A 26,490-nucleotide genomic window follows, 5' to 3' on the forward strand; every position below is an offset into this window, starting at 1 on the left:
TTCTTCCATCCACAGCAACATGTGACCCTAGATATTTAAAACATTCTACCTCCTCAAGCAACTCGCCATTCAAAACTATATTCATCCCCCTACCATCTACCAACCTCGTATACTTCATCACTTTACTCTTATTCTCACTTACTTTCAATTTCCTCCTTTCACACACCCTTCCAAACTCCTCTGCCAACTGTCTCAATCTCTCCTCTGAATCAGCCACCAGTGCAGTATCATCTGCAAACAGCAGCTGCTTCAGATTCCACTCTCCACCATCAACATTCACCAGACTCAGACCTCCACCTAAAACTCCTGCATTCACGTCCCTTACAACACTGACAGCTACAGTAATTATTTTTCCTGGAAACTGTTATGTTCGCACAGACATAATAAAAAAAAAAAAATAATGCTCGGTGAATGAAACTAAAGCGTTTGAGGGCCGAATGCTAATCGCCCGCCAAAATAAGTCGCTGGTTAAGATACAAGCTGCCTACAAACCAAATTTGAATATAATTAGGAAAACTCTACGGAATTCAACTATTGTGTTTCACAAAAGACAATCCATATTAAAAAATATTTGGCAGCTAGCATTCGGTCGTATTTGATCAAGCCCTCACGAAAGGTTAATCACTGCTGCACATCCACATGGTTGCTATTTCCTGAAGGTTTGGTAAAAATTTGTCCACAACTTTTCGAAATATTTTGGGAACACACACACACACACACACACACACACACACACACACACACACACACACACACACACACACACACACACACACACACACACACACACACACACACACACTAAATAAAATGAAAAATAAAAGAAATATATCGTCTTCCCTTGCTAACGGCGGGCAGTAACTATAATGCTGCTCTGCAGTAAGTTTTCTATAGGAACGCTGCTGTCGTGTGCCCTGAGGAAGACATGCAAGGGACCTTTGACATGCAGCCATTTTCTCATTGTTTGGACTGAAACAGCGCATTGATAACAATATGAATTTTAGAAAATATCAAATTATCAGCAAGAACACGGAAACTGGAAAGTGTTCTATAAATTTACCTGAAGGTCCGAAAGTCTCGACGAGAGAGAGAGAGAGAGAGAGAGAGAGAGAGAGAGAGAGAGAGAGAGAGAGAGAGAGAGAGAAAATGCCAGATGTGAGATGCCAGAGGTCTACAGGCTAAAAAATTATTGACATTTGCTTGTGTTCATTTACTTGTGGTTTTGGCTGTATTTCTTTTGACATGTACACAATGTGTTTTTAAAAATATATCTTACAATATCTGGAAGCTCTAAACACCATGTTCACATGGCAGTTCTGGTATTACAGTACGGTAACGTAGACTGCATTGGTATGAGGCCTGTCAGTATGTTTAAACAAGTGACACATTCCCGGTTAATATGATTGACTTCGAGACAAAGCTGACAGTAGGCCTGTCTTTGGGAGAGTCTAGCAGTAATATACAGGATGGTTCATATATAACGCTTGCCTGCCACTCCGTCGGACACATTCTCGTGTGTTGCAGGGGGAAAGATCATTCAGCGTTAGCAGTGTCTACGCTGCATCATTGATTTCTTTCTTACTGCCACTGCGGCACCCACGCCCATATCAGCAGATCGACCTGCAACACATGAGATACCTCCAGGTAAATTTCTAATTAGGTGTTTTTTAAGGTCTACCCTGTAAATACAGTATATCTATCTATCTATCTACTGCTTATACCAGAGACAAGATACCACTGCAACCTGGCACGTCCCAGGGTGGTGGATAAACATGGTACAGTCTTAAATGATGTGGTCCATGGGACCCTATATAGATATGTAGGGCTAAACAGTGATGATGATATATGTATTTATGTATATGAATGGGTGAAGGAAACAAAGGCTTGAAGCCGGGAAAAATTGTTCCTCCCAAGAAAAAAATAAAGCACAAGATTCAAGATCCTTTCATTTCGAGATGGCTGGTCACACTGCGTTTGAAAGACTGGAGATTGTAGATATTTGGAAATAAAGACAGAGAAACACAGCTCCAAGGTTGACCTGATGCATATATGAAGGACTGGGAGTAACGGTTAACTCTTACATTAGAGAGTTAGACAGAAATAGGTTGAGAGTTTGCTGCAAGACGAGTGCAATGCACGGGCAGTAGTGGCGGGGGGACGCAAGCAGACAGTTCAGAGGAGGAGAGACTATTGAAGTCGCGATAGAAAGGAGATAAAGATGCAACAGTTCGGCGAAGAGACAGGTTAAGGGAAGCCAGTAAGAGGGGGGAGAGTTAATGAGATGAAAAGCCTCTGACTCCACCTTGTTAAGATGAGCTGTATGTGGGGAGCCTCCCCATACTTGAGAGTTGTACTCTACAAAGAGGCGAATAAGACCGCTGTACAGTATAGTAGTAGTTAACAAACTGTGCAGGGGTAAAAATGGGGTAAAGGAGCGGCATAGCACACACACACACACATTCATTCATTGCCAGACGCCATGTATCCCACACGGGGTGGCCAAGGGCTTAGAGTTAATTGTTTTACAGGAAGGGGCACTAATCCTCCACCAATCCCACTTGACACGTAGGGATGCCAACAGCATCTGGTGTTCCCAGGCGGTCACCCATCCAAGTACTAACCAGACCCAACGTTGCTTAACTTCGCTGATCGGACGGGAAGCGGTGTACTCAACGTGGTATGGCCGTTGGCACAATAATATATATATATCTGTTGTACTGTACTAGGGACTGTTTCTCTTTAGATTCATCTCTCACAGAATACTAAAGAGCCTTGGTCTAGATACCCCAACGCTCCATGGTAGTAGAGAAGCGGGTAAAAGATATTGAGAGTTATCTTTTTAATGTTTTGTTCAAGTATTTCCACTAATATTACAATTGCCCCGGAGAGGATTTCCCTTCATCATGTGTTTGTTAGTTCCATTTACTTTCCTACACTGTGCAAAAGATATACCACTAAGACTTTCCCTGTGCTTTTCTAGCAATAAGTTTACTTGAACAGTGGATGAAAATACTCACCCCACCAAACATGTTCCTCGTCGTTGTCGACCAGCTGCTTGCTATTTGCCTTTTCTTCATGGACTACACCGCTTACACAATCTCTTACTTTTTTTTTTTTTTTTAACTCCATTCCAAAAAAATGCTCTGTTCTCCTTTCAGTCTGCGTTCTGCCCCCTTAGCTCTTCAAACATCAGGTTCATCTGTCTCTTTGTTTCGTTATTTTTAGTCCAGTATGTTTCTTACATTTTTTTCTCGGATGAGATTTCTTATACATCGCTTTTTTATTTCAGGATTTAAAAGGACATCTCATGTACTCCTCCACTGAAAAATATTCTGACGCAGTTATACAAATATGACTGCGATGAATCAAGCAAGATAAGAAGTCTGTGACGGTTGCGCTTTTCTTGGAACACTGACATCAACCAGTTCTTGATAACAGACAGTGGGAGGGAGACTCTGCAAGCAGAGTGAATAATTTGTATACATCTGCGTATCTGTGTGAGACTGACTAGTGTGAGACAATGTGAGCACCATTGCTACGAACATATCTGGGGCCATAGACAACGTGGGTGTGGTGCCACTACATCATGTTGCTCGGATGTAGAGGTAAACTTCTGCTTGTAGCCCTTGCTCTGCTTACTCTGGTATGCCCATCCTATAGTTTCTGGAGAAGTGTAAGTGACGAAATTGCTGATGATTTTAATGATGGCGTTCTGCAGCCACTAGGGGAATTGGCTGTAGGTGGCCCGACCAAGATAGTTTATGATGTGCTCACCTTCAACTTCCTAGGAATTAAGCAAGTTCTGCGTGAGCTGGCGAAGCTTGTGGCTATAGAGGGAGGTTCGTTCGTTTTGTCAAACCTCATCACCAGTATCTGGAGTCTGGTTAACATAATAGCTGAGCTTATATACTGGATAATTGAGTTTAGCGTCGAACTCTCTTGGATGATTAAGTGGGATATCAAATCCTTCATTCTGGATCAGATATTCGATTTCTTCACGAGCGGCAGCACGATCAACATATTCATTGGTCGAGCTCTGATGGAGGAGCTGTACCATCTCGTCGACGTGGATCCTTGAGTGGGCAGGTGAGTCAAATGACATAAAGGATTTAGACTGACATCCTTCGACTGTTCTGGTTAGCTGAGTAGCGTAAAAGGAGAATCAGTACCTAATGACTTTACTTCTTTGAAACTGGTGACGTCTATTATAGTTTATTCTTGCTACTTCCAGACGATTTTATTCAGTTTAGGAGGGCAACTTGGTAGTGATAAGAATTAATGAAGTTTACATCTAACCTCTTCAGTTCGAGTAGTCTGTTCTGTGCTAAGAAAAATCACTAGACAGTAGCATTTATAAAATATGAATGAAGTTCTTAGGCTGGAGAGTTTAGTTAGATTTTTGGTTTCGGCTTGTGATTATTACTGCATTGTGTATTTCCTTATCTTAATATCATTGCTTTATCATTTTCATGCAATAATCAGTAAGACGATCATCTCCATTCTGCACAATTCCTTAGTTTACCTTGTACAATTCCTTATTGCGTCCACATCTAGAGTACTGTGTGCAGCTCTGGTCACCGCATTACAGGAAAGATATAGATAAATTAGAGAGAGTACAGCGAAGAGTAACAAAAACGATACCCAGGCTAAGGAACAAATCATACGAGAGCGATTTTTTTTTTTTTTTGCCTATCCACCATTGAGAGAGCGATTAAATGAGCTGAAGTTATGTAACCTATCAAGGCGCAGACTATGAGGGGATCTGATTCAAGTATTCAAGATTATTAAAGGAATTGATAATATGGATGTTCACAAGTATTTTAAAATTGATCGTTCGAACTATACTAGAGATAATGGGTATAAGATTATTGGAATACATTTCCAGTCAAATGAGCCAAGCATTTTTACTTTAACCCATTAGCTCCCAGAGTTTATGTGCGAGGGATTTTGCTGGAAGGGCACTAAGCGTACTGCCCTCCGCCTGTCGGCTCAGAGTCGCGAAGCTCATATGTCCCTACCCCGGGGTTCCCTTCTTTATTAAATTTTGAAAATGACCATTTCCGTCCTATATTGAGGAAGCTGGGCGCAAATGGGTTAACAGGGTTGTTAACATTTGAACAAACTATCCAGAGATAAGTTTGCTAGCATTACAGTTATGACATTAAAAAATCACTTGGATATGTATCTCGCTTCAAATCCCCAACTAAACACCTTCATGACTGAATAATAATTTAAAGCTGTATTTCTCTCTTTCTGATCGTGACGAAACTATAGCATGATACCTGTAGCTTACTGACACTTGTAGTGTGATAGATATAATAGGACAAAATATAGTTTACTGTTATTCAGTCTTTCCAACGAAATTCCCATGTCAACTTTTCGATACTGCATGGCGGTCCTTCTCATTTTTTTCCTGCCAGCTTCGACTGGAGGGTTTGGTGGGTTGAGAGGAGGGTGGCCTTCTTGCTTTACTATCCTTACCTTCAACTTATAGAATTAGATATCATAGTGATAGTCTTCTCTGTAACAAGCAGCCTCGAAAGGACTATTAGGTCTGTTGATATTTGCTTTCCTTTGTTCTCCTTTTGTACTCCTTGATGTATATTTCATTCCTTCGCTGTCACAGCTCAGGAGGGACGTCTCCGACTGTAAACAGCTGAGCAAAATGGCCATATTCACTAATAGTCTTGGTTTCCTCTCACTTTAGTAGATCAAACAGACTTAAACAGTCAGATTCATTTCCTGAGCTCATATAACAGATCCAGAGGAAAACGAAGGGATAAAGCCCATAATATCATGGACCCGGATACTCAAAAGTGGTCAAATGTATAGACATGGCTGTCGTTTGTTAGTAGCATCATAAGTCCCCCATACTCTGAAAAGCGTTATGATATTGCAAGCTGATTTTAACTGGGTTCATGAAAGCCTCAGTAGAAAGTAGTCAGCGCACCATTTGATATGTGCTTCTCCAATTAGAATTTCAGCATGTCGACGTAACAACATATGGAAAGGCTGAGCCATGCCCACAGGCAACCGCGGAGCTTAGTGGTATAAGTACAGATGGAGTATAGTTAGACAATAAAACAGACTGAAATATTATCAATTATTCCATGATGTTTCTTATTCACCTATTTCTTTCCGTACCATATTTTTATGATAAGTTTTTATTCGTTTTTAGATGTGGGAGCATCCCTAGGAGAGAGCAATACATCTGTTTCTCATTGCCGATGTTTGGAAATCAGGTGCTTCACTTCCGTATACTTTAGCAAATTTAGTGACTTTACACCACACCACACAGTACAACACACCCTACCATTCTCCTTCACCACACCACACAAAATCACACATTACAACACACCCTACCATTCTCCTTCACCATACCACACAAAATCACACAGTACAACACACCCTACCATTCTCCTTCACCATACCACACAAAATCACACAGTACAACACACCCTACCATTCTCCTTCACCACAACACACAAAATCACACAGTACAACACACCCTACCATTCTCCTTCACCACAACACACAAAATCACACAGTACAACACACCCTACCATTCTCCTTCACCACAACACACAAAATCACACAGCACACAACACCAAACCACACAAAATTACCTCCCACACCACACCAACTGCAGTAACCAAAGGGCCCCTAAGCTCCCTATCTGTTACTTCTGTACATAAATTTCTTTTTGCTATTCCTTGTCTTGTTGTGTTTTTGTTTGTCTCATATTTTCAGTTCGTGCTATATACCTTTTCTCTATTCTGTTATCGTTCTTCTTTATTCAGTCTCTTCCCAGTTTATTTCCTATCCCCTCTTTGCCTATTCGCAATTCGTAGTACATTTTCCTGTTTCATTTCGCTGCTTCTTTCTTTCTGTTCATTTGTTGTGTGTCTGACCTCGTACCACTTCATTTGTGAACAAGCCATTCGCTTCAGTGGGCGTGAAGCTGACAATGGCAATCGCTTCACAACAATATCCTTCAGTCACCGATATTGTTAGTTTTCGTTATTAAATGAGTGCCTAAGGACTGTTGCCATTTTATGTTGACATTTCATTTCAATGAGTACTTTTACCTTGATCCAATAAAGAGGTTTGTAGGGCGCTCAAGTTTCCGTATAGGTCACACTGTAGAAATTTATCAAAGATTTTTCCAGTATACAAGCTATGAAATGTGGCATCACAAGTTGACGACTAAATTGGTTCAAATATCGATGGAGCGAGCATTTATGAAATTCACAAGTGATACATTACTGTTCTAAGGAGATGTGACATTCACAGACATTCTGAGTATCCGGGCCTTATCATTGTTCTCTGTGTATAGGTATTCATCAGGACATAGCTGATTTATTTTCACCTAATGGCAACGAACAACTTGCATATTTTTCGTGACTGCATGAAATTCTGTTAATTTCATTTATGAAGTAAGAATGAATCTTCTTGGTTAATGATCAGATCGACCAACCGGTGTAACTATCCTGAACATCACCTTAGTTGAAAGGGATTAGGCCTACGGATCATTGTAAGGTAAGATCAAGCGTGCTTTACCACCACACAAATTATTTACTAACTCTTGGATTTATTTGCCAGTGTCCGTGCTACGAGGGCGCCGTGTTGCAGGACAGAGCTACCGCTGGCCCAGCCTCCCTGCACCATATCACTCCACCAATACCCACACATCCACGCTCGGTCATGACAGGTCAGCTTATACCACGGCTCCTGCTTTGAGTCATCTACAGTGTCTGTATTATTTACATTACCACACTAATGTGGCAGTGCTCAATTTTATCTGAATAAAATTGTACGGGGTTAGCAAGAATAGAATGTTAAACATGTCCCAATCGTGAGAGGGGTGATGGAACAATATTAACACTCTTAGGCTCCAATGCTCACTCTCAAGCGTGGGAGGGTTAGGACGATCTACATCAACTAACTAACCTTGTATCCATACTCGTATCTGATATTACACACACACACACACACATACGCGCACACACACACACACACACACACACACACACACACACACACACACACACACACACGCACGCAAGCACGCGCGCGCGCGCAAGTAAATAACCTCATAATTGTTAGGCACACATTTTTTTTTTTTTTCGGCCGATGCTAGACTTTTCTGACCATCCGAGGAGCGTCCCTAATAATGAAACTGTTAGAGATGAAAACACAGAAGATGAAATCACAGAAGAAATACCTTATATACCTCCTGGGGGTAGGGGGGTTTCAAGAATACTCCCCCAGTATCCATGCTTGTCGTACGAGGCGACTAAAAGGATTGGTGGCGGGTTAGTGCCCCACCCCGTAAAAAGAGCTACCGGTAACTAAACAAGTGAATAAAGCGCCTCGGACCAGGACGGACCATACGTTGACGACTAAGGAACGTACAAAGGACTTTCTGATGATGGGAACGTGGAATGTGAGAGGAGTGAATGATGAAGTGAAAGAGAGAGAGATTGTTCAGGTGCCTGAGGATGCAAGAGTGGATGTATGTGGACTGACTGAAACTAAATAGAAAGGTGAAAGGGTGAGAGAATGGGAATATGGTTTAGGTATATGTGAGGAAGTTAATGAGAATGAGAGGGCAAGAGAGGGAGTATGTCTGATGATAAGCAAGAAGTGGAAGGAGAATATAAGAGAATATGGAACAGTGGGTGCAAGGATTGTATGGGTGAGGATGGAAGTAGGTATACAAGCGTGGGCGATTGTATGTGTGTATGCTCCGACAGAGGACCGAGTGGCAAGAGTGAAAGATGAGTTTTGGGCGAGAGTAGAAGCATGTATGGACAAATTTGAGAGGAGCGAGAGAGTGCTTTTGATTGGAGACATGAATGGCAAAGTTGGGAATGTACGAGTGGATGGAGCGGTTCAGTGGGGTGTGCCAGCTGAAGTAGATGGGAATGGTAGTGATTTAGTGGACATTTGTGCTGGTAAGGGGTTGGCAATAGTCAACACATACTTTCGGCATAAGATGATCCACCGGTATACATGGAGAGTAATAAGGAGGATGGATGGTGAACTTGTTGAACGAAAGGCAATGATAGACTACATGTGTGTGGATGAGCGAATGAGAAGACAAGTGTTTGATGCAAGAGTGTGGAGAGGGTGGGGGAATGGAGTCTAGGACCATCACTTAGTGATGGCCAAGGTAAAGCTGCAAAGAAAATGGATGAGGAGACGAAGGGGAAGACAGGAGGAAACAGCTCCTGTGAGAAGAGTGGAGAATTTGCAAGATAGTTAGAAAATGGCAGAGTATAAGACCATAGTGGAAGAAAGATTGGGAAGGTATGAGCTAGAGCAGATGGAAGGGGTGGAAGACATATGTAAGATATTCACGGAAGAGATAGGCCCAGCTTGTTAGGTGGTTTGTGGAGTGAGGAGGAGATGCAAGGGTGTGCAAGGGACAGCATGGTGGAATGATGAGGTGAAACGAGCTGTGGAACAAAAGAAGAAGGCATATAATGAATGGTTAGCGAGTAGAGGTAGGGGAGAAGATGAGAGAGAGAAGAGAGAGGTATATGTGAGCAGGAGAAGGGAGGTGAAGAGACTGGTAAAGGAAAGTAAGAAGAAAGTGGATGAAGAGTTTGGGAGGAATCTGAGTGTGAAATGGAGGGAGAGTAAGAAATTGTTTTGGAAGGAGGTAAAGAAAGTACGGCAGTGTGAAAGGGGAAATAGTAGGGGAGTGAAAGATAGGAATAATAGATTGTTCGTGGAGAAGAGAGAGAAATTGAGGAGATGGAAGGAGCACTTTGAGGATTTGTTGAATGTAGAGAGTGAGAGCAGTGCGAGTATAAGTGGTTGGGGAATGGCTGGGAGAAGAAGAGATGAGAGGAGGAAGGAAGAGATCAGTAGGGGAGAAGTAGGGGAATCAATGAAGAAGATCAAGATGGGAAAGGCCCCAGGAATTGATGGAGTGTGTGGTGAAATGCTGAGGTATGGGGGTGAGATTGTTGTGGAGTGGATATGGAAGTTGTGTAGATTGGCTTCGGAAGTAGGAAGGGTTCCAGAGGACTGGAAATCAGGTATAATTGTTCCTTTATACAAAGGAAAGCTGGAGAGAGAAGTATGTGGTAACCACAGGGGTATTTGCCTTCTTAGTGTGACTGGAAAAATATATGGTAGAATACTTATTGATAGGGTTCGGCATATGACAGAGGAGCTAGTTGGAGAAGAACAAGGTGGATTTAGGAAGGGAAAAGGGTGTGTAGATCAGATATTTTTTCTGAGATGTTTAGTGGAGAAGTATATAGAGAAAGGAAAGAAAGTGTATGCTGCCTTCATGGACTTGGAGAAAGCTTATGACAGAATAGATAGGCAATGTATGTGGAAGGTATTAAGAATATATGGAGTGGAGGGGAAATTGCTGAGTGCTGTGAAGAGTATGTACGAAGGAGCTAGGGCTACGGTGCGAGTGGATGGGGAGCTGAGTGAGTTCTTTGATCTCAATGTGGGACTGAAACAGGGTTGTGTGATGTCTCCATGGCTGGTTAATATATACATGGATGGGGTTGTAAAGGAAGTGCAAGGTAGGGCAATGGATGTAGGGGTGGCTCTAATGAATGAGGGTGAGATTTGGAAGATCCGGTGTTGCTGTTTCCTGATGATACAGTATTGTTGAGTGAAGATGAATGGGAGTTGCAAGGTTTGGTGAATGAATTTGGGACAGTGTGTAGGTGGAGGAAGCTGAAAGTTAATGTAAACAAAAGTAAAGTTATGGTGTTTGGGAGGAATGAAGTCACAGAATGTACAGTGATGTTGAATGGTGAGGATATGGAGAATGTGAGTGCATTCAAGTACTTTGGTAGTGTGATGAGTAAGGATGGAACTTTGGGGGATGAAGTACGTGAAAGGGTACAGCAGGGAAGGAAGGTTGTTGGTTCACTGAAAGCAGTGATGAGAAATAGGGATGTGAGTATGGAAGTTAAGAAGTCACTGCATGATAGTACTGTGATCCCTACCCTGTTGTATGGAAGCGAGGCGTGGACCTTGCAGGAGGGGAACAAGTCAAGAGTGAGAGCAGTGGAAATGAGTTACTTGAGAGGAGCATGTGGAGTGACCTGGAGGGACAGGTTGACGAATGAAGAAGTGAAGGAACGTTGTGGGGTGGATGTGGATGTGGTTGAAAAGCTTAGGAGAAATACACTGAGGTGGTTTGGACATGTGGAGGGAATGGAGAATGAAAGACTGACTAAGAGGGTGTATGTAGGTGAGGTGGAGGGAGGGAGAGGGAGGGGTAGACCGAGGATGAGGTGGAGGGATGGAGTTGAGAGGTATATGAGGGGTGGGGTGAGTTGGGGGGAGGGTAGTCAAATGGTGGGTGACAGAGCGACTTGGAGGCGTTTTGCCTGCGGCCACCCTTTGCGGGATTAGGGTCGGGCCGTAGATAGATAGAAATGATAAAAATGAAAGAATATTTCAGGCAGCCAATGGAATATGCAGAGAGTGTATGCTTATCAGCGTCCAAAGTTCTCCCACTGCAAATTATCATTCCTCTGACAAAGTGATTAGGTTGTATATTCAATATCAGGTGATCATCGTTACCAAAATACAGAAAAGCTAAAGTTACTAAGTGGTTAGCATTGGTAACTGAGAAACTGTCGGTCTGTTGGATCAGAGTTCGAATCCTGTTGTGGGGCAACAGGCGCTGCACGGCTCGGGTGTCCATCCACCTTTTGTGGGCTGGTAAGTAAAATGAGTACCTACGGTAACATCTAAAGGAGGACTGTGGTAAACCTGCATGATGCAGTGGCCTTGTATCCCGGGGTAGTGGGTGAATTACCAGCCATAGATTTGAAGGCTCAGGTTACGGAAATAAGCACCACGGCTAAGCACCTCATGTTGTCTTCACTCTCTTTTACCTTGATGATGAAAGACGTTAGAGTATATCTGTATTTTACTACTTGCAGATGGCGTATTATAAGAATATTCTCAAAGACAGACAAGTGAAGTACATCGTCAGTTCTGCTCGTAATCAGCCAATTCACTACGATTACCTGTGTGTGTATCTATCTATCTATCTGTCTCTTTATCTATGCATGTAGATATATTTATGTATGTATGTTTGTATATATGTACGAATGTATGTATGTGCGCCGACAGGTTCTTTTATTCTGAGCAGGAATAAGCTCTCGCAGTAAAGGGATAAACAAATTATAACACTTATTCATGCCTCATCCTATACTCATCTGTCTCAAATCTGGACTGAATTATCTGTGTTGATGTAGAGAGACGGCGGGTAATGCAGCGGTCTGCAGCGCTAGTCAGAATGAAGATTGTGTACTATGGGTTAATGGATATTGGTCCCTGAGAGACGACTGGATTTTTTTTTTTTTAATACCTCCGCCAATGAAGATGTGGGAGGGTATGTATTCACCCCTGTTTGTTGCTTGCCATTCGGCATGCATGTTGGTCATTTCCGTATGTTTGTCTGTCTCTTAGTTTGTCTGCTCTCTACAGGTCACAGTTTTGCGTCAATACCTCTGAAAAAAAAACAAAAAAACTCAGAAGGTAGATATCTATAAAGTCTGGAAGCCTATTGCATTTCATCATACTCGGTCAAAGGCGTGGGCTGGGTGGGGGGTTGAAACCCCTCAATGTTGGAATTTCTACCGCAAGACCTGTAGGGTGATTTCAACAGAACAGTAAGTAAAAAGAGAGAGAGAGAGAGAGAGAGAGCATCGGATCTTTATGAAATTTTAAGAGGGGGGAAGAGGAGAAGGCGGGGGAAAAAGGCAAGAGGGGGAGGGAAAGAGGGAAGAGAGAGGGAAAGGGAGGAAAAGGGGGGAAGAGTGGGAGGATGAGGGTGGAGAAAAGACGGGAGAAGAGGGGGAAGAAGGGAAGAGAAGAGAGGGGAAAGGGGTGGATCCCTCCGGCAAGCACTCTGCCTATGGCAGTTTCATCTATATGTCTGTTTGTTTGTCAGCTCTCTACAGGTCACAATTTTTCGCCAATCGTTATGAAAAAAAAAAAAAAATCAGAAGGTAGATATCCGTAAGCCCTGGAAGCCTATTGTTTTTCAACAAAATCGGTCAAAGGCCCTGGACTGGGTCAGGGGTTGAAACTTCCTCACCGGCCGTTGGTACGGAAATCGTCGGAACCCAGTGGGCGGTCTAGGCACCATATTTTTAATTTTTGAAAATCAATTTTTTTTTTTTTTTACCAAAGTGAAGAGAAACGTCTGGCGCACCTGGCAATGCAATATTTTGCTTCGTAATCCCATCGTGTGGTTCACAATGGAGCACGAAATTTTTCGCCCAGTGACTGCCTATACACCGGTGAAAACCAAGCAGACACAATCGGAACCATCCGGCAAGCACTGTGCCTAGGCAGTTTCATCTGGTTGCTTGTGTGTTTGTTTGTCCACAAGATATCCCAAAAAGTTATTGACGGATGTTAATGAAATTTTGTGAATATGTGTTTCATAGGCCAAGGAAGGGTTGATTTAACTCTGGGTGATGAAATCTGAGTTGTCTGGTATAGGCGTTGGCGGATGTAATGTAGGCACTCTCTAAGTGTGCTTAGTCTGCTGATCATGTACCGCCAACAAGCGCTTATGTCAATCCCTTGACCCCTTTTAATGTCGAGATTTTGTTTTCATTTCATTCTTGCCGCTGTTAAATGCTATTAATAAATTTTGGAGAGCACCTTAACATTCAAAGGGCCAATGAAGACTATTTCTAATCTACCTGATCCATTCAGTTTTAAAAGTTTCTTCAAAGAATAATAATATGATTTGTAAGAAGCAACAATCAGATTTAAAGTAGATACTGTACCACGTCACTGTTGCCTACTGAAGGCGTTACATACGGTACCACACCCTTTAGCCTCGTCGTCTCTCATGGGGCAGTATGAGTCTGGGGACTGTATATCAGGTGGTACAGGATTCGTAACACCTGTTCCGTAGCGATTCATTTTGGATATTTCATCTTAACATTCTTTTGTGCGTTATTTATATTACTTTAATATCTATCTTGTTTGCACTGATAACATCTGTCCATATACCTGTCTGTAGCCACAAACGAATCACTTCCATGTCATCCTGTCCTCCGCCTGTTTGGCTGTCATCCTTCGAACTCAGTAAATACAACAAAACCCTGGATAATACAGCTTCTCTTCCCGTCCCCCTCTTTTTTATGCAGACAGAAGGAGTGAAAGGACAACACATCCCCCAGAGTTAGAGGTGCCCCCAGAGGACTGAGGCGGACTTCACAGTGACTGGTGTAGACTCAATGTGGACATTGTAATGACTGGTGCAGACTGCATGTGGAAACGGGGCAAGATGGTTCTGATGCCTTCTCAACTGCTTCATGACTACGCCTTGCTCTGTGAACACCATCTCGCGCCTAAATGTCCTAGAAGGGTCAGGGAGAAGGTAGAACAGATATAAGACACGGATAGTTGACTATAGTGGTAGAAGACAATGGTATGGTGTAGGTTAGAAGGCAGGTAGGATAAGTACAAGGTACAGTCGATAAAAACGGAAATAATGGTAGGAGACATTATTATGATGCAGGATAGGAAAAGCGTAGGACAGATTCGCAGCACAGCCCACGAAACAGAAGATATAGAAAGGGAACAGTGATATGGTATAATTTAAGATTAATGTAGGACAGAACCAAGGCACAGACACTGAAACGGATGATAGTGATAGTAGACAATGGTATGGTAGGTTAGGAGGAGGGTAGTTAATACAAGGCACAGACGGTGATGCAGCGGACAGCGACAGTAGATAGTGGTACAGTGTAGGCTAAGAGGAAGGTAGGATAGATACATAACAGGGCAGTGAAACAAAAGATCGTGGCAGTAGACAAGTTATAGTGTAGGAAGAGTAAACACAATGTCGTGACGAACATAATGGATTTTATTATCAGACGTTTCGACATTTCCTTAAAGTCACCTTCAGTGGTCTAAAATGATAAAGTTATTAAGATTACATACATGTAAATATCAAAGTGCTTTGTAGATACAATGATGAATGAGAGTATTAAGCAATGTTTAAGGGGTAGGATGATATATTATTGTTAAATTGGGGTTTGTGCAGTTTAATATACAAGGACTCTAAGATTCTTACACTGCCACTAGAGCAGCTATCAAATATTTTAAAATAATCATCTTTAAGACGAGTATCACACTGAACACTGTGTTCCATCACGACATTGTGTTTACTCTTCCTACTGAAGGTCCGGTTCCCCAAGAACGAACCAATATCAAATTATAGTGTAAGTCAGGAGGAAGGTACAGACAATTAAAGTCCGTGAAATAGAAGATAGTAGTAGTAGATGGAAGCATGGTATAAGTTAAGGAGAATGTAGGATAAATACAGATAACTAGTAGTGAAACGGAAAATAGTGTAGTAAATAGTGGTATGATGTAGCTTGGGAGGAGGTTAGGCAGATACAAGGGACAGATGTTGAAGCAGATGGTAAACCGCAGCTTAAGAGGAGGGCACGGTAAGTACAAGACTCAGAAGGTGGTAGTAGATGGTGGCATGGTGTAAGTTTGGTTTTTAGATTGCTGTGGGCAGACGTTAGCTTGTGAGAATCCAGTTTAGAAACTCTGTTGTAGTCGGAGAACTCGAACTCACGAAAACGTTCTAAAGCACAAGTTCGGTATCAGACTGACAAGCCACCGAGTCGCCACACCGTCCCTTGTGACGTGGATCCATCTTCATCGCTGCAGTCCACTTTTAGGTGCTGCATGGAAGCCATGCTGACACCATCACTCTCGAGCTATGGGATATTACGTTCACTGATACTCTACAAACCTGTGCTACAACTTGATATTGTGGTCAAATTGACCTCAGAGAAGTGGGATATATGTGGGAGCGAAGAGATCCAAGAATGATCAATTTCTGCTCAAAAATCTGACAGTTTCAATATGAGTTAAGTCATTATGGTTAGGTACATCATTTAAACTGAACACAAGATAATGAAGCCTCACTGCCTACACACCGTGCTCTGAGGTTCAGAATAACCTACAATAATTAAAAAACAGATATTCAGATAAATGAAAACTAATTCTCTGGAGGAATGTTATGCTACAAGAAGATCACTGTTTTCCTTAGTAATAATCTGAATGTAATTAGTTCTGTCACACTCAGATACTGTACCGACAATCTGTGATGAGAATTAGGATCTGGATAACTATAAACTGAAGACTATCGTATCAAAACGTGAACTCTTTCATGAGTGATTTTATAAACATGCAAAGCACCTTTTCATTGTACACTCTGATGATGGTCCTATAACTTGCTCCTTTTCCTTACTTCTAGATTCCACCACCCCATGTTTAATACTGTACCTGGAATAGGGTAATGGTGATGATAATGATGAAGACCGAGAGTCACTCAAGTTGCGGTGTCCGCATTTCTATGATATACCGTATTCCATTTTCGTATCCCTAGACGACTGTATTCATCTTTGGAGTTACTTTCCGAACAGAAGTTTAATCCTCATCCTCATCTAACCTTGTGTTGCCCCGTGAGGAGCGTAGGAGCCCGGGGATAGATAAGTTGGTCCTGACATTTAAAATGCAAGTGACCAGCCTCACTCATCCCTGAGTGGCATTACGTGAGCAATAAACACCAACCATCCCTCGGATAGAAACCTGCACAGGCTCGATCCGATTGGAGCACCTTAATTGCCCACTAAACCACCAGGAACCATAATTTGATTATATGGCTGCCACCCACCAAGGTAAATGGTTTCCTGGTGTACTGGAAACCATTTGGCTTGTCACTCAGTGTAGAGTCACCCATAGGTAGAAGAGGAAAGAATGACGGAAAGGAAGACGAAAGAGAGAGTGTAAAGTCACCCGTAGGCAGAGGGAAGAGGAAAGAATGAAATAAAGACAAAAGAGGAAGGAAGAGAGGAAAGGGCAGCCACCCGAGGGCAGCACTACACTAAGTGGGTGGTGATCACCACCACATACCGCAAATGAAGTTTAAACACACCATTTATTAATGACTTCTTCACTCGAGGCTTCTATTTATTTGAATAAAATTACGTCATAGTAACAAGAAACATGAATATACCCGTATGTCCCTACTGAAAGAGGCACAGAGTGTATCAGAGTGTAATCTCTCATGGGCACCACCACGAGTTAATACAGTCACGGACAATTATTGCTGTTATTGCTCCACCCCAGTTGCTGTTACTCTACCCTGGTCTCTCTGGATGAGCATACTCATCGACCACAAGCATGCAGCAGCCTTGCTGTGACAGACAGCTCCTCGCCAGGGACTGAACTTGGTCCTAACATATCGAGAGGTGCAGGAAAAATCCATGAGTCATAGCCTCCAAGAAGATAAATTGTGTCTAGATGGTCTGGTTGTGCAGTAGCATCAGCCCGGACTTGACTGCATGGTAAATGTGGTTGAGTTCCCAGCCTGGGAATGTGGAAGGCCAGCTATCAGGCCCTGACCCAATGTTGTTCCCTTGGTAGTACCTCATGGTCTATAATACCTTGAAACATCTTCAGTTTACAATAATGAAGAGTCAGTTTATGTTGTTCATTAGTTACACTAAAATTTATCAGGTTTTAACACTGATCTGAAACGGTGTAAAGGAATTAAGGATCGCAGTGTGCAAACAACAAAAGATACATCATAACGTATAAATTTGATGAAACTGAACTTGAGCAATATTTCTCCATATTTTTGTCTGTTGGCCTACTTCCTGTAGTTGTTATTGTTGATTAACCCCGGTCTATCTGACCGAGCAGACCCGTCGACCAAAGGTACGCAACTGCTTCGGTAAGGCCGTCTTACAGGTACAGTGCAGTACATACACCATGTAGGGATCCGGCACTTCTTTGTGGTAAACAGCGCTTCCCGGGTGGACGCCTGAGCTGCTTCGCTCCACCCAGGGTGCAAAGTGCCACTACATGCAGGCTTCTCGTCGGTACATGTTTTCATACGATTTCATTTTAATGGTGGTATAATAGAAAGTATTTTACCTAATTTGTTTTTGAAAACTGACATAGTTCTGTACGTAAAATATTTTCATCCTGTATTTGAGAAGAGAAGCACAGTGGGAGTGACCATACTGCATTTCCTAAATCCCTTCAGTCCGAGGGCATCTATTTATTAACATAACCTTGCTACCAGTGGGCGATCTTAATTATTTCATCATAGAGAGGATCTATATTAGCCAAAAAGTTAATACTATAAGTAATCTCTCCAGTTACAAAAGTCTCCCCCAGAGCTGAATGAAATCGCTTGGTGTTAGCTAGGAACAGCATACAGTAAAAGGCATCATCGCAGGAACGGATTAGTGACCAATGCTACCTGCCAAGACTGTTATATTTTGTTGTTTAACTCCTTGCATACGGTGACGCTTTTTTGTTCGAGCGAGCGAAGCAAGTGAGAACACGAAATTTAGTCACAATTTGGACCCCCGACATATGTACCCGAGCGAAAGATTTATTGCATCAGCAAGAAATGGGGGAAGGGGTCGGGAGGAAAACTCTGTAGAACAATAGCGAACAGTTTTGGATATCTCAGCCAATTTTCAAGTTACAAGAAAGACAGACACCAACTCGGAAATCACGTAAAAATCACCAATTATTTTCACTTCATAGACAAACCATAATCCTCAATAGTTTTTCCGTAAATCGGGGATACGATTTTTTTTTTTTAAGGCAGATTTGCGTACCAGCCGGCTGCGCAAGAAGTAACTGTCTAAGGTTGCGTGCGTAGCGCAGCAGTATTTTCCGACGATTGCTGAGAGCAGGCAGGTTTTGACTTTTCAAAACACATTATACCCTCTGTTTGGCTTTTGGGAGGAAAATTTTGACTGAACCAGAGTCAAACTAATACAATACCCTGATAGACGAAAGAAACTCTGAATTTCTGATTTCTGATTCGAATCGGAACGCATCGAGAGATTAGGTGAAAGTAACTTTTGTAAGTGAGCTAAAAGCAAAGTCATTATTAACCTACTAGGTCCCAAGCCCTACACCTAAAATTAATATAAGAGCAGTACTGGTTTTAGGAAGTGAGAGGGAATATTTTTGGTGTAATCTTTTAATTCTTTTTTAATATTTCCAGGTCAGGAAATCGGAGGAACATGATGAGCCACATGAGACAATATTCAGCACTGCCTGACTTGCTCGCTTGCTCGCTCGAACACTTACCGCACTTTAAGTGGGGATGCCTATTACATGTTATAGTTTATTCTTACTACCTACGAACGATTTTTTCAGCGTGGGAGCAATTTTCGAAATAGGCGGGTTAGATATAACCCTCATCAATTCCTTTAACATGAACTTTCTTTTCAGTTAAACAAAATCGCCAGGAGAGAGCAAGGTTGATTTGAAAACTGCCTCATCGAACTGAAGGGGTTAAGATATTATGTGTACATACTGTAGTAATTATTTTTTAATAGATAAGTTATAAGAAATTGTCTTAGATCAGTCGAATTTTCATATGTCATGGTACTGATAATATTTATTTCTTTATAGCCTTCTCTAACCTGTATGTAAAATTCATCTTTCCAGAATGATGAAAATTGTCACACTATTCTGAACGAAGATATTTATGAACTTCCGTTTGCTTTTCGGAATAGCGAATAATATGAAATAGAATGATACACTATCATACACACTTTTTCTTCTTCCTTGCTGATATTTGCCGTCTTCTCGTGGACAAAAAGAACCCCGTTGCACCACTTCCTTAACTATGTGGTTTGAATTTTACATCCGTTTGACGTTAATTTTTCTTTCTCAAACAATATAAGACTCCTGTGATTCTCACCCAGATGAAAAAAATCTTCCGATGTTGGTTAAAATAGAATACTAGAGTTGTCCTGACCATCAGAGGGTTGATGCAGACATACTTTGCATAAATAGCATATTCAAGAATAAGCATCCCATAGGACAAAATGAACTGCTATGGAATAGGTGCTTCGAGACCCAAGCCAGTGAGGATACGGAATGGTCATAAAAATTTGCTGACCCTTTAATCCAGTTACCTGTTTTCATTTTTTGTTGTTGCTAATAGATGATCATATTCAGTGCACGGATGACACCTTAGCGTGAAGGAGTTAATGAAAATTATACAGTATATAACACCTCTATTTAGAAATGTTTCTCTCGTGCCAAGTAAAGTCGTCTAGCTATGACAAGAATTAAAAAAAAAAAAAAAAAACTCCTCGGAGTTAAGGGATTAAGATTCATTTCACTCTTATTCATTTTTTCTATTTTCTTCTTCTTATAAGATCTGTACGGTAACAAAGATACATTTCTGTTATAGTTCTGGATCACTTGGAGAGGTGTGTGGGTGAATAAACACGAGATTAACCCTTTCAATCCGATATCATATTTTCTTTTTGTTTTTACTCCCACCAAGCGACTTTATACGGTCTTAGAGAGAGTTGTTTAACTGAAGTTCAATATAGGTTGGTTAACGCCTGTATTACATTGGGTTTCTTCTGCTAAATTCAATTGTCTGGCAATAGTAAAAATAACGTTTAAATTAAGATTAATCCTGAGTGAAGGTGTTGTGGGACAGCAAATATATCTTGATAAAAAATGGTCAGAGAGTACTGGGATGTTGTGCCCGAATTTTGACCTTGGCCGTGACCTTGATCTTTGGTTCATCTCCACCAAAATTGAATATTATCATCTCCCCATTCCCACACATAAAATATGTTCCAGGTTTGATCTATCTTGGATCAGGCATTTATAAGATAGCGCCATGCCCTGAACTTTGACCATGACTCGAGATCCTCAGCTTTGAACGATCTCGCACATACTTCTTCCAGACCCATTCAAATGCACGTACCAATTTTATTCCAAATCGGATGAGGCATTCATGAGCCATTCTGAAATACATACATAGATAAGTAGATGAATACATAGAAGCGAACTCGATTACAATAGCTACCCCTTTGGCGTTGCTAAAGAACAGGGGTCATCTTTATAAAGAAACCTAAACAGTCTGTAACATAATGAAGTCTTCATTAAAAAAAAAAAAAAAAAAAAAGGAAATGACGTAGGCCAGCACTTTGGCGACGAAGAGGATACTTATTCTCCATTTCACCGAGTCTGGGACCACCAGTGATATCCTCAACATCTGTAGCACTGATAAAGGTCCTCAAACTGGATAAACTTTTTTGTATTGTCTTTACGTATTGGTTCTCAAGGTAAAATACAGCGGTTCACGTAGTGCTGAGGATTTACATCTACATTACAGGCGTTGAGGACATCACTGATGGTGCCAAACTTGGTGAAATGGTGTATAGTTACGAAGTCCGTTTTGATGTATGCATCAGCTCCGTTTATATGTATGCATATTAGTATGTATAGATGTAACGAGTATATTCATGAAATCCTGATACAACTGCATTAAAGTTAGAGCATATTTTGTGGCTGGTACAGGGAAGAAGAGATTGGCATTTTGTGTCGATTAAAGGCCATGGCTGCAGGTCAAGATCAGAGTTCAGGTCGCAGGCTTATCTAATGAATGCCTGATTTGTCATGAATTAAATCTGACATCTACCTTGTGCGTGGGGATGGGAAGAAGTGATTCGATTCTGGTGCAGATCGATCAAAGATAAAGATCATGGAACAATGTCACAATTCGGTTCGGGGTCACTGTGTTTCTAAGCACTCTTACCTAGTTTTCATTGTGTACACGTTGTCAGAGATGAGTGTGTTTTCCAATCAGACCCACACAAGAGTACGAGATGTAAATTCTGTCATCCTAATTTATTAAATAAATTTGAGTTGTAATCTCTTCAGTTCAGTGGCGTCTTTATTATATCGTTCCAACAATCGCTAGATAATTACATTCTGCTTAAGAATTACCCTCGGATTGAAGGAGTTGTATACAGTCCTCTTTAGAAGTACCCAAGAAGCTTGAGCTATAGGAGGAACATTACTTCGCTATTAAATTAACAAAGTGTCAGAGTACAAAATGCATGTGGAGCAACTGTTTTAATATCCTCAAAATTTACTTCATTTATAATACCTTTATTTCTGCTCTCTTGATATGCCATCTGTGAACTGCCTGTGTCAAGCCCTAACTAAAGAGTCGAAAGTATGTACTGTACCATCACATGTACGGTATTTCATTATAGGGTGAAGAAGGTACAGTACTAATGTATCTCAGGTTCACTTTAAACTCTGCCATGTCGATTGTTATTATGAATATGTGCAGTGCCAATAAAAAAGTTTATGCAAAGCCTTTACCACTGAACTTTTATTCCATTCCCCCATACAAAAACTCAGTGGATAGTAATGGCGTCAGAGTCAGTAAATCATGACTATCAAATCGCTAGATTTGCCCACACACACAAGGAGACGACGCAATTATCAGTTAGTCCCGGTGGCGCGACTAGTTGAGCATAATACTGATTCTGCGTGCATTGTACTTTTCACTATCTTGAAAAGAGACATGTAGAAAAAACAAACAAAGGCGAATGGTTCAATCAACCTCCGTTAAAATTCATGTTATCACTCACAATATTTGGACATGGTTATGAAAATTGCTACACACCATTAGGAGTTATTGCCTGAGAAAATGTTTGTCAAATATAATTCACTCATTTAATTTAGCCTTCAGTCTTACGTATACAGTTATGATAGTGCAGTCATGGAATATACCGACTTGAGTGTTCGCCGAATGCTACGTGACATTTGATTTTTGCCCCATGACATTAATTCCATACTTATGAAAAATTTTATAGCTTCGTAATCTTAATAGCGTGACGTAATATCTGTCTGTGTGTAGTACCAATCGTGTCAAAAGTACGGGTCCAAATATTTACCTCCAGCATTAATGCAGGTAGTGTATCGATGTGGATTTCCTGGTAACCATCAGTTACCTCACTCGTGCTTGTCAATGTGCAAAAATATCTCCTTACGTCCTTGAATCATAGGACGTCACATGTGTCTTTATCCTTGCCAATTTCGGATGACTCAAGAGAACCCTGTAGTAATACAGGGTTAAGTAAACCGTATCTAACCCCTCAAGTTATAACAAATATTTTAGTGGTAGAGGGCCTGACTCAAGACCGATGGGTCGAGAATTCGAGTCCTGCCAGGGTAGCTGCCCTGCTGGGAGAGGTAATGCTCTCCCGTCACCTGGCAGAGTTATATGATCGATCAAGGTCTAGCTCGGGGAATTAATTTCTCCATTTTTTTTTTCCAAATATATTAAAATCGCTTGGAGATGAATCTGATGTCAAAGACCTCACCGTGCTGATGGAGTTAATACATTGGGTACGAACATTCAGGCATTATGAGGACAGTACTGGTGGAGACAGTGGTAGGGATAATAACGATGGCGGTAGTGATGACAATGGTAATTATCACGATGACATTGATTATAAAATTAGCAATGACGTTGGTAGTGATGATGTTACTGGAGATGATGATAGTGGCAGTGGTGGTAGAATATTATCAGTAATTGTTAGTTCTTTCAGTACGAGGACGATATATTCTTGCTGCCTCTATACAATTTTTATTAAGTTACAGAGAGATTTTTTGAACTGGAACGATAAAATGTAGTCTTTCTTAATTCCTTGAGCACGATATGTCTTTCAACAGTGAAGTTAAATGAAATTATCTTGTGAGCGCAGAAATAAAATGTAAAACTATGTCCTTCGATTGCAGCCTTTAAATCATTTGATTATGTGAGGGAGAGTTTTTTTTTGCACTTTCATAATAACAAAAAAAAAAAAAAAAAAAAAAAAAGGAAGGTAAATATCTGTCGATATCAGTTCATCCATCAGTCTGTCTATCTATCCATCCATCCATCCATCAATCCATCCATCTATGTCTATCTATTAATCTATTAATCCATCATCTATCTTTATATACATATATATATATATATATATTGTTACATAGCCTATGATTTCATCATCCTTTGTGTAATTTTAACGCACAGTATGGTGCATGTTTGATCACGAGCGTGTTCTGCCTCAGTCCCCCCCTTCTACCGTTATAGTAGAGTAAGTCGTCCTTTCTGTTGTTCGGAGCAGGATTGTCAACTCTTTGTCCCCATGGCTTCATTTGCGAGTCCTTCTTACAAGTTGTATCAAGCTCTGCTGGCCCCTATATAATGAGCTCAGTCTCTGCATCATTGCCACTTAGATCTACTTCTCATTTTGTTCAAATCTCTATCCTCCCCAGTACAGTTATTGTTGTGAGTGCTCAGGAAGTCTCCAACCATCTAGCAGGTGTGTAATTTGAGTATAACTGTTGTTGCATTTTTTCTTGTGCTGTGTAGCATAGGGTTAATTCTTAGGCCTAGTGAGTTTTTTTTTATGATTTATGTAAAGGCTCTTTTTGTCAGTCATTTTTGATAATATCTTGTATCTGTAATAATTTATCTTGCATTAAATGAGCATTACCCAGTGTATTTTCATTTTATAAGGGCTGACTTAGATAAATTTACTCTTGCTAATTTCGTGTTAATAGAGGCTATTGCAGTTAACCATATATTTAACCTGTTTTTTGCCATTACATTATCCTTATGAGTCCTGAATGTTTTGTTGTTAGTTTGAGCATTAAACTTTAACTTGTAATTTTACCTAACTCTTTTGTTTTGAACCTGGAACTTTACGAGACAGTAGTGATTTTTAGTATTCTCACTTAAAGTGTACATTATCTTTCGCTGTTCCGTAACATAAATTTGGCGACCTCATATCAGGATATTCAGGATATTATCATAAGAATATTGCTTGATATTTTGTGACTGTTACTTATTCATGATGTCTACTATTACTACACTTGATGAAGCCAAAGATTTTTTGTCAAATGTGCAAACAGTGTTGGATGTAGAAAACAGAACAAAGAATGAACTTAAGCTTGTTGCTCAACAATTGGGAATTGCTGTTCGCTCTCATCATTCTAAAGATCAAATTGTTGATATGATTAATGAAAGCTTGTTTAATGTAACTCCTCCAAATGAGCGAACGCAGATTGAATTAGCTAAGTTACAGCTATCCCTGCAGGAGGCTCAGGCTAAGGAGGCGGAGTCTCGTGCTAAGGAGGCTGAATTTCAAGCAAATGCTAAGGAGGCTGAATTTCAGGCACGTTCTAAGGAGGCTGAGGCACAAGTTGAAATTGCTAGGATTCAGGCAGACCATGAGTATCGCATGAAACAAAGTGGAACTGGATCATCTAGCTCTGATGATTTTGATGTGGCTAAAAATGTTAAACTTGTCCCTCCTTTTAATGAATCTGATTTAACAAAGTATTTTCAGTTGTTTGAGATTGTAGCTACAGGTTTTATTTGGCCCAAAAAGTATTAGCCAGTACTCCTTCAAACTGTTCTCACCGGTAAAGCTCAAGTAACTTATGCATCTTTGCCTCAGGATCAATCTGATAATTATGATGTAGTTAAGAACTTGATTCTTAAGGCCTATGAGCTTGTCCCTGAAGCTTATATAGTAAAATTTAGGACAACTTACAAGCAAGATAAGCAATCCCATGTTGAGTATGCAAAAATCAAAGAAGATCTGTTAGAGCAGTGGTTAAATTCTAAGAATGTGGATTCTGATTTTGGTAAATTTAAGCAGATGATTTTGCTGGAGGACTTCAAGAGGTGTGTTAATAAAGATGTAAGCCTATATCTTGATGAGAAAAGAATAGATAATTTGTCTGATGCTGCAGTTTTTGCTGATGAATATGTTCTCACAAGAGATATTCTAAAGAAAAAGGGAAAGCTGAGAGTAAGTACGTTGCCTCTACTCAGAGTACAGGTAACAGGAAAGAGAATAAAGATGATGTTTCTCAGGAAGTAAATACCAGCTTCACCTCTAGATTTCAGAAAAGTAAATGTACTTATTGTAGTAAGCTTGGTCATACTACAGAGAAATGTTTCAGGAGACAGCGTGATGTGAACAAAAAGGAGTCTTTAAATATTCAGTCAATTGGTCTAGTGTCCACCCTTGAGAGTTCCCAGAATTCTTTAATTGAGTTAACTGAACCTGCTTTGAGGGGTAACTTAAATTCTCATGATGGAGCTCCTCCTTTGAGCAGTAACGTGGGTGACACTCTCAAGAGTTCATGTGCTAATTTCCTGTCTGATGGTTTTGTCGGTCCTCTGGACAGTAATGACAGGAAATCAGTTAAAATATATCGTGATACAGGTGCTTGCCAATCCCTTATGCTGACCAGTGTTCTAGGCTCTAATGTTAATTCCTCTGATGAAACTGTAATCTTACAAGGTGTAGGGAATAATTACTTCTCTTTCTCTCTGTGCTGTGTGAATTTAGAGTCTGGTTTTGTTAATGGTTCCGTTATGGTTGGGTTGGTTTAGACACTCCCAATGTCAGGTGTAACTTTCTTACTTGGAAATGATATTGGTGGAAGTCAAGTGTGTCCAGCTCCTCAGTTGTCTAGTGAGCCAGTGGCTGCGGCCCAGGATTGTGATGTCCCTGATGTGTTCCCTGCATGTGCTGTCACTAGGGCTAAGTCTAAAGTTACTGGTGACTTAGAGCATAATGATGA

General features: G+C 40.9%; 1 non-coding gene across 1 annotated transcript; it reads right to left on the minus strand.

Annotated features, from left to right (window-relative positions):
* Positions 1 to 2,572: 2,572 nt before the first annotated feature.
* Positions 2,573 to 2,691, minus strand: LOC145396918 (5S ribosomal RNA). The gene has a single exon (XR_013896876.1). It is a non-coding gene; the product is annotated as a 5S ribosomal RNA (ribosomal RNA).
* Positions 2,692 to 26,490: the final 23,799 nt, after the last annotated feature.

This window comes from Coenobita brevimanus, chromosome 39 (genome assembly GCF_032717465.1).
Source record: "Coenobita brevimanus isolate Jiangsu-jjx chromosome 39, ASM3271746v2, whole genome shotgun sequence".
Classification (NCBI taxonomy): domain Eukaryota; kingdom Metazoa; phylum Arthropoda; class Malacostraca; order Decapoda; family Coenobitidae; genus Coenobita; species Coenobita brevimanus.